The sequence below is a fragment of the Strix aluco genome, chromosome W, assembly GCF_031877795.1.
Source record: "Strix aluco isolate bStrAlu1 chromosome W, bStrAlu1.hap1, whole genome shotgun sequence".
NCBI lineage: Eukaryota > Metazoa > Chordata > Aves > Strigiformes > Strigidae > Strix > Strix aluco.
In genome coordinates, this window is record NC_133970.1 from 46,698,074 (window position 1) to 46,708,217 (window position 10,144).

At 43.2% G+C, this 10,144-nt stretch overlaps 1 pseudogene; it reads right to left on the reverse strand.

The window, feature by feature from the left end:
- LOC141917620 (ADP-ribosylation factor-like protein 15) overlaps positions 1 to 9,675 on the reverse strand; it is a 312,613-nt pseudogene extending 302,938 nt beyond the window's left edge.
- Positions 9,676 to 10,144: the final 469 nt, after the last annotated feature.

A 10,144-nucleotide genomic window follows, 5' to 3' on the forward strand; every position in this document is an offset into this window, starting at 1 on the left:
CCCTTCTTTATACATAATATGGAAAACTTCTATGTAAAAAAATCTAAAAATATGCCATTCTGGGAAAACTAGGAAGTTTATATTTAAGGTATGGGGTATAATTAACCATTAATATCCAAGATAGGTCACCATCCTCCCCCCCCCCCCCATATATAAATATCTTTTTCCCCAGTATTTGCTACCTTCACATCAGAGGAATACATCTGCTATAGCAAGGAAGGGAAAACATGTTTGTGCAACTCCTCTCTCACACATTCTGTCATTACACAGTCCCAGCTCTTGACCCTTCAGCAACAGAAAAATGAGTCTCCATACCTGAACTGGAGCTCATTGCTAATTTAATTGATTTTTTTCCATCTTAACCATAAGTCAATTACTACATTGGGTAAAGAAACACAGTCTTTACAACTCTAACTTAGTTGGTCTACATGACTACCCAGGCTCTCTCATTGACTACTGGAGGAGCAGAAAAACTGAACAGACATCAGTAAGGCACTATTGCAAATAGCAAATAATCCAAAGAGAATGTGATTATAAAAAGATAGCTCACTGACTGCAGAACTTTTATTAGGTTCTTTCTGTACAGATGATAAATTATTATACATGCTGCCAAAAGAGTCTTCATTGGTTTAAGAAGTAAAAGATATGTTCAGGGAAAATGAAGAAATTCCTTCAACACCTTATAAAAACATGAAAAGAAATACTTTAGGAATAAAAACATTTACTGTAGTAGTTAAGCTGAACAAAGGCAACAAATTTTAAAATAAAAGCTTTGCCTCTATTAGAATTTGACTCTGAAAAATTATTTTTTTCAAGAAGGTTTGCCCTTATATGTGTGTCCATAGCTAAAATAAGTAAACATGCCTTCTAGCTGTATTCACTGATTCAGTTTATACTTATCCCATAGACTCTACAAAGCCACAGCAAATATTCTACATCGGTACTTAAGTGAGAAAGGTCAATTAAGTTCATGGCACAACATAAGCTCTTTCAAATAAGAGTTTGCAATGAAAGGATATCAGGCTGAAGGCCACATAAAATTCTTCAAAGCTTGCCAGAGCTCCTGAGGCTGTGCGTCAGGCCCTTTGCAGCCAGTCTTTAAAAGGTATTCAATTTGTCCCCATCATCATGGCATCTTTGCAACAACTTCTTGACGTCATATTGAAAAATATAAAGGAATAGATGAGCTGATGAAAGTCCATGCTTCTCACTTTCCAGACTCTGTGACAGTTCTTGTGCAACCAGACACAATTCTGACAGCCCCAATGACATATAATTGCACTTCTGTCAAAGATAATTATTGCCCTTTGTAGGACACATACAGAGTCTCTGTGGGTGACAGAGGGGCTCTGCAGGCTGGTTTTGTGAACTTCAGTCTCTCTTTAGTGCAGTTTCTTTAAGTCTAACTTAGTCTGGAGAGTATTTATGTGATGTTGATTATATATACGATTAAAAATCCAGGTCAATTCGCATGTCCAAAGCGGCATATGCAGATGCGCCACCCACCCACCCATCCTTCACCAGTAAGCACAGTTAGGTATCAAAGTTTCTGAGATGCAGCAGACACTGAACCCCAGAAGACAGGGAAATGACTCACTCCAGACTACTCTCATATTTGATTTGATACGATTCCCCTATCTTTGTTACATTCATAACTTTGCCCTTCTGCAAGGCTAGTTTTCTTCAGTAGATATTTTTGTTTGGCTGTAATGAAAACAGACTTTAAATATTCTAGCTTCAAAAAGTTGCTGAAATTTAAGCTACTGTGTACAGTACTTGAGAAATTCTACAGTTCTATTACTACCAGCACATTTTAGGGGATATTTGTAATAACATATTTAAATTTTACAAACTTCTTTTGCAATCCTCCTTACTCAAGCTCAATGAACATCTCTTGCATCGGAAATATCACTATACAAACAGTCTGATCACTACCTTCCTGTCCTCTCAGCAGCCTAAAGTTACTCGGCCCCTAACAAACTCAGGGCTATTTAAGCATCCATTATAGAGACTAAACCTCTATTGTCGCTGCTTTGGCAGCTGCATCCAGTAGCTGCACAAAACTTGTGTGAGAATAGAAAATTAAGAGGTCATTGACCATGCAAATAAAATTACATCCTCTATTCTGCTTTTGATTACGGACAGGAAATGCATCCCAGGATATTTTATAAAGCATGGACTAGAGCTACACCATTAAGATGTCATCACATATTACAGTGCAGTCTGAAATGCACAGAACTGCAAGAAATATGTGTATAAGTAGTAACTAAAGATGCCATTCCTGAAATCCAAACCACAAATATCAAAAACATTGAGATAGTTTTTTAATCTACAATTAGCTCTCAGTCTTTTCAAAAACCAGAGTGCTTTCCACTTCAACTGGGCAAACCAAAGGGCATAAGAGAAACTTGAATTAACAGCCTGAAAAAAAAAGCTGCCTTTTAGATATTATAAAACAAACTCAGAACCCAAATGAGGCCAGTTGGAGGGAGTATTGGAGAGGATGGAAATAAAACATTTGACTACCACAAATGTAGGGTCAGAACTAGCTGGCATAGTCACTGAAATGCTGTTTGGGAGAGGGTTGGGCACTTCAGCCCTACTGCTAGCAACAAAATAAGAACAGCGTTTTTTTGAGCCCTTTCATTCAAATGAGGCAAGACCTTATTTATAGATATAACTTTAAAGGGAGAGACATGTCAAACAAAGTGTCAGTTTTCATGATTTTTGAGAACATCGCACTCAAAAGTCTTTGTAGCTATTGGATGGGGAGAAGCAGCAGGCAAAGAGAGGCAGGTAAGGAGAGACAGGAGTTAATTTTTAAATTTTTTTTAAATGAATGAGTAGATTTGAAAGTACTGAAAATAAAGCAGTACAGTATCTTGAAAAAAATGTATGCATTTAGCCAGTTTTGGAAAAATGGATGTATTTACCCAAGAAACTGGGAGTAATTAGGTGCTGCAGTCTGCAGAAAACTGCAATATTCAGCACTACCGTTACTTTAATTTTACTTGTGTGCATGTATGCATAATCATATGCAAGAGCTAAGGGAAGAAGTTAGCCAGTCCTGCTCTTGCTTAGGGATTTTTATCCTAACCAGATGATTCCAGTTTTAGGTGGATTAGCATTTGAGCTGACAATCCTAGACAGTGGCCCTTTAAAACCCTACGGAGGTTTCTTCTAGGAAAAACATTACATTTTTTGTCTATAGCAGGGGTGGCCAAACACTTCTGACATATGTGCCACTCGGAGATCACAGATTGAAGGCTCTGGGCAGCAAACATGCCTGAATTACTGCTCTTTCCAACACATTATACACCCTCTGGCCACTGAGTCTGTCTTTGCCTACTCTGTACTTCTCATTTCACTCTCCTTTTTGGGGTGAAATACTCCATTATTTCTGCTTTGTTCTGGACCCATCTCCTGTCTGTTTCTTTTGTTGCCACTGTTTAATAGGGACAAACAGAAGCAAAGGCTTTCATGCTTAGTTGATTAAACACACACACCTTCATGCAAAAATACCCTAAGTTAGTGCAACATTAATGCTAACAAACCAAGCATTCAGAGCTCTTGAAATCCAGAATTAAGGCTGAAAGCTCAACCATAACTCTGCTCTCCTCCCCCTCTTGCTTATACTTATGAATACGGTCTCCCTTTACATTTTATTTTTCAATTAGGACATCATTGAACAGACTTCTAGTATACAGTACATATTTATATCCAGAGGACTGGTTAATCATCTGAAGCTGTTGATGAAATCTCAAGGAGATTAATTAAAAAAAGTCAAATTTACACACAGCAGACTCCATAGTTCTGATGTTGTATGAGATAACACAGGTGCAAAGAAATCCCAAACCTTGAAGAGAATGTGAAAGGGGGCGGAGGGAGGAGGGGAAGACCAAGGTAGACAATTATAAAATAGTAAAGATAGGAAACAACTGGGGCCAGCAGCGGAATAAATGAATGCAAATAAGAAAACACTCAAGGCACCTGAATGAAATTATGCACAGCTAGAAGGGGGGGGGGGGGGGGGGGGGGGGGGAGGGATATATAAATAAATTAAATTTTCACTGTATGAATACCTTAATGTTAAATTACTACAACAGTATCTATGCATTTGACCATGTGAGTTGCAGCTGCAGACACTTCAGTTTCCATACTGCTGCACAGGTGGTATCACCACTAAAAAAAAGGAGGGAAGAGGAAAAAACTACCTATGAATTTTAAGACACACAATCAGTGACAATGCTTTCATGTTTTCAAAACATCAGGTTGATAAGGTTCATCATCATCTATATGACAACAGTAATGAGGACAAAACCTAACAGATTGCTGTTCATTTTGTGGCTACCAACAAAGATGAATACTCACATAGCCACTGCCATCCTGAAGTGATGCTCAGCACAGATGAAGATATTAAAATCATGACCAGTCACCTTCTTTGACAGCCCACAACTTCATTAAACGGTGACTGCTATACTCAAGATCCTCCATCAAAATACAGACTGACGATCCAAACTCCAATAGAGGGACCCCAGCTCAAGGCCTGCTAACATACCGCAACACTCCCCCCGCAGGACAAATTAATCCTCTTGTTTAACCTGGCTAATCTTCATGAGTGTATGGAGAGCCCAATGGTGGAACCCAAAAGCACTCTTTCTCTCCAGCAACTACACAGATTTTCAATTTTATATCAGCCTGTGCCACAGGAAGACAGACAGGTGTATGGCATTAAAGACAAGATAATATAAAACAGGACAAATGAAAACAAATTCTCAAAGTGAGGCATTTTTACAGAGCAGAGTCCTGGAGACTTCCTAACATATACAAATGTTATAGGACACTAAAATAGAAACATATGGTTTGGACAAGGAATCAAATTCTTTCTTCAGATCAATAAGAGACAAATATATTTGGATTCATTGGTTGAAATTCTTCACCAACCACTGTTAAAAACTTCTCGGTATTTCAAAGCCACATTTCTGGAGTCTCAAAAGGAGCAATCACAATCAAATTACTTTCAACATCCATATTTAGTCACCAACTGAACAAGACATAAAACACAGGCTCTAGTACCAAAATCAGACAAATGACACAGCTGTATTCATTCTTCATCATATTTGACAACTCCGCTACAAGCAGAGAAGGCTTGGAAGAAATGAGGTCAAGAAGAAACAACTGGCTGACTTCTGACAAGCTAGATATGACACTGCTGTTCAGAGCATGTCACTTCAAAAGACTTCACAGAATCATCTAGGTTGGAAAGGACCTTGAAGATCATCTAGTCCAACCGTTAACCTAGCACTGACAGTTCCCAACTACACCATATCCCTCAGTGCTATGTCAACCCTGCTCTTAAACACCTCCAGGGATGGGGACTCCACCACCTCCCTGGGCAGCCCATTCCAATGCCTAACTACCCGTTCTGTAAAGAAATACCTCCTAATATGCAGTCTAAACCTTCCCTGGCACAACTTGAAGACATTCCCTCTTGTCCTATTGCTTGTTACTTGGTTAAAGAGACTCTCTGCACGCTCCTTTCAGGTAGTTAGTTGTAGAGGGCGGTGAGTTCTCCCCTCAGCCTCCTCCAGACTAAACAACCCCAGTTCCCTCAGCCGCTCCTCATACGACATGTGCTCCAGACCCTTCACCAGCTTCGTTGCCCTTCTTTGGACACGCTCGAGTAATTCAATGTCCTTTTTGTAGTGAAGGGCCCAAAACTGAACACAGTAATCGAGGTGCGGCCTCACCAGGGCCGAGTACAGAGGCAAGATCACTTCCCTGTCCCTGCTGGCCACGCTATTTCTGATACAAGCCAGGATGCCGTTGGCCTTCTTGGCCATCTGGGCATACTGCTGGCTCATGTTCAGCCGGCTGTCAATCAACCCCCCCAGGTCCCTCTCTGACTGGCAGCTCTCCAGCCACTCCTCCCCAAGCCTGTAGCGCTGCTGGGGGTTGTTGTGGCCCAAGTGCAGCACCTGGCATTTGGCCTTATTGAACCTCCTCCAGTTGGCCTTAGCCCATCGCTCCAGCCTGGCCAGGTCTCTCTGCAGAGCCTCCCTACCCTCGAGCAGATCAACACTCCCACCCAACTTGGTGTCGTCTGCAAACTGACTGAGGGTGCACTCGATCCCCTCGTCTAGATCATCAATAAAGATGTTACACAGGAGTGGCCCCAAAACCGAGCTCTGGGGGACACCACTCGTGACCGGCCACCAACCAGATTTAACTCCGTTCACCACAACTCTTTGGGCCCGGCCATCCAGCCAGTTTTTTACCCAGCAAAGCGTGTGCCCATCCAAGCCACGAGCAGCCAGTTTCACCAGGAGAATGCTGTGGGAAACGGTGTCAAAGGCCTTACTGAAGTCAAGGTAAACAACATCCACAGCCTTTCCCTCATCCAATAAGCAGGTCGCCCTGTCATAGAAGGAGATCAGGTTTGTCAAGCAGGACCTGCCTTTCATAAACCCATGCTGACTGGGCCTGATCATCTGGTTGTCCCGCATGTGCTGTGTGATGGTACTCAGGATGAGCTGCTCCAGCAGTTTCCCGGGCACCGAAGTCAAGCTGACAGGCCTGTAATTTCCCAGATCATCCTTCCGACCCTTCTTATAGATGGGCGTCACATTGGCCAGTTTCCAATCTGTCGGGACCTCCCCGGTCAGCCAGGACTGCTGGGAAATGATGGAAAGCGGCTTGGCGAGCACCCCAGCCAGCTCCTTCAGCACCCTCGGGTGTATCCCATCCGGTCCCATAGACTTGTGTGTCTATGTGATGCAGTAGGTCACTGACTATCTCCTCCTGGAATGCGGGGGGGTCGTTCTCCCAGTCTCTGTCTTCTGGCTGAGGAGGCTGGATTCCCTCAATACAACTAGTCTTGTTATTAAAGACTGAGGCAAAGAAGGCATTAAGCACCTCAGCCTACTCCTCATCACTTGTTACCATGTTTCCTCCTGCATCTAGCAGGGGATGGAGACTCTCCCTGGTCTTTCTTTTGCTGCTCACATACTTATAGAAACATTTCTTGTTGTCCTTGATTGCTGAAGCCAGATTAATTTCCAGCTGGGCTTTAGACCTCCTGATTTCCGCCCTGATTTCCTTTTCACGGTCATGATGCGTTCTTCCTTTGAGTGAATATAATACAATCACAGTTGGCTGAATCCTGTCCAAAATCCAGAAACAATTTCAGATTTCTTAAGTAAATAAAGTCCTCACTATCTCAAGGATAAAATAAAGGTTTCAACTCAGTTATATTTGATGGTCAAGGTGCTGACTGCCACACTGCACAAGGATTAAGGACAGTATCTTCATTTGTATAACAACTGGGCAGAAGGCAGGATATCATTTGTTTTATCTTCTGGTCAGAGGGACGGCCCTGGGGTGAAGGCTTCATCCAGAAGTTCAAGGCTTTACGTACTGTTGTGGTTTAAGCCTAGCAGGCAACTAAGCACCATGAGGCCGCTTGCTCACTCCTCCCCTCCACCCAGTGGGATGGAGAGGAGAAGCAGAAGAAAAAGATAACACCTCATGGGTTGAGATAAGGACAGTTTAATAAGACAACACAAGGAGAGAAGAAACAATAATAACAATAATACTAATAAAATAATATATAAACTGAGTGATGCACAATGCAATTGCTCACCACCTGGAACCTGGTGCTCAGCCCATTCCCAAGCTGTGATCTCGCCTCCCTCCAGCCATCTCCCCCAGTTATATACTGAGCATGACATCATATGGTATCAAATATTCACCTGGCTAGTTTGGGTTAGCTGTCCTGGCTGTGCCCCCTCCCAGGTTCTTGTGAAAATTAACTCTATCCCAGCCAAACCTAGGACATTATCCACCTCTTATTCTATACCATCTATGCCATGACCAGATCCTACACTTTCCAATTAATCACCACCACTTTCCCTGTCTTTGGGATATATATACACACACACAGAGATATTATTCCCTTAGACTATGGGCCATCCCTCTAACACGTCCGTTAAGTTCATTTAATCCATGACTTTGGGGCTCCATCTGTTGTAACAGTCTTTCAGGATAGGAGAGATAGTGTGTGGTGTCGGATTGTTGCATGCCACATCTGGAGCTTGCGGCTGGTGTATTTGGCGTGGCCCACACCCACAGTCTGCGGGTTGAAGACGTCAATCTTGAGGAAGTTGCTGGGCGTCAGTTGAAGTTCCATCACCACTGTGCTTAGTTCGGTTTCATCGAAGTCCATTGTTCCTTGATTTGGGTGATTCTTACTGTAATACCATTTATATGGCATATAGCAACTCTAATAGTGATGACATGCAGTGGCAGGGTGTGGTGGTGCAATTCCCCAGCCCTCCTTGCTGGGCTGCTCGGTGTGCTTGGTGTGATTCCAGCCCCCCTCCTGGGCCACATACCAACCTAGGGAGGTATGGATTGCAAATGGCAGTGGACCAGAGCATTAAGGCACCCCCTTGACATGCCTGGCTCCTGCCCTCCCTATCGCTTGGGAGGGGTAATAACAGTCCATCACCTCCTGACAGCCTGGTACATCTGTACCTGGGACACCGCACATCCAGCAAGTTCTGGGCCTGTGCAACTGGTGGAAAACACCAGAATATTTCATCACTCGAGTTGGGCCACAGTGGAAAAGTGCCTGACAAAAGTCAATTATCTTGGACCCTATAAATAGCGACCCTAAGTGAGACCCTTTGAACTCTCCTGGATCACAGCAGGCCTGTGACCAGCATCTCCCCTGAGCTGGGATGCCTCTCGGGTATCAACTCCTTGAGGTACTGTCTGCCGTCAAAGCCGACAAAGGGCCAGAGTGAGTGAAGTCAATCCCCTCTCGTCTCAATTATCACCCATTGAGGAATGCTGATGCATTGTGAGTATTTAAACTCAAGAGGAGGGAAATTTTAACTTTGGGCTAGCTTCTCTTTCACCTACCTCTCTACCTAGTTGTAGGAGTCTGGGCCGCGCTGGGGGGAAGTTAGTGCAGGCAGAAGAATGCAAGGACGAAGACAAGGCCAGCAAAATAAGGCTGGCAAAAACACACAAGACAGCAGATAAGTGAGAAACACCTGTGGTCAGCAAAAGCACACAAGTCTGAGCAAAACAGGGTATGAGATAAGGGAGTTTTGGCAAGTTTTGGGCTTTACGTGCTAATTGCAATTAACCAATGCAAATGCTTGTAGAGGCGCGTGAACAGCGCGTGTAGATGACCTGTAGCCTATTAGAAGATAGATGAGCGCGTGTACGGAACTTAGTAGGATATAAATGTAACCAGGATTGGGAAATAAAGGTGGACGATCTGATCATCATATTGGTGTTGTGTCGTTCCTGTTCCTGCATGGAGAAGTAAGGACCCCGGCTAATGGTGACCCCGACCCCTACTGTTATTTTCACGAGTGTGGGTACATACATATTTCACTAGATCCAAATACTTTTGTCTGTCTGTGTGTTTGTACGTCTTGTGTTTATGAATATATACATACATATATATACTGATTTAAGGTACCATATAGTAAATTGGTGTGAATCTTGTCTTTTTCGAACTGGTATTTAAGTCACTATTTTAATCATAATGTATTTTACATAATTATTTTGTAAATCCTTAAATTGGTTAATGATTAAGTGCTGCTAATCGTTAATAAATCTTGATTTGCTGCTAAATCATTACTGTGTTAATATTTCCATCCACGACACATTGGTGTAGTCAGCAGGATAACAAGCAAAATCACCAAATACTTACAAAAACACAGTATCCAACCAAATCCCACCTTCCCAGAGCATTGGGCTTGTACAAATTGGCATAACTGGGAAGACATAGTGTATCGGGTCTGGCTGAGCCAGAATTGGTTTTCCCCTGTAGCAGCCCTCATGGTGCTGTGTTTTATGCTGGGAGCTGGCAGGGTGTTGATAGCACACTGGTGTTGTGGCTACTGCTGAGTAGTGCTTACACAGCACCAAGGCTCTTTCTGACATTTCCCCCCCCCCACAGTGGGACGGGGTGGGCAAGATCTTGGGAGGGGACACAACCAGGACAGCTGACCCGAACTGACCAAAGGGATATTCCAGACCATATGACGTCTGCTCAGTATAAAGCTGGGAGAAAGGAGGAAGGGGGTGGGGTCACCCTTGGTCCTCCGAGGCAACCGCTACGCGT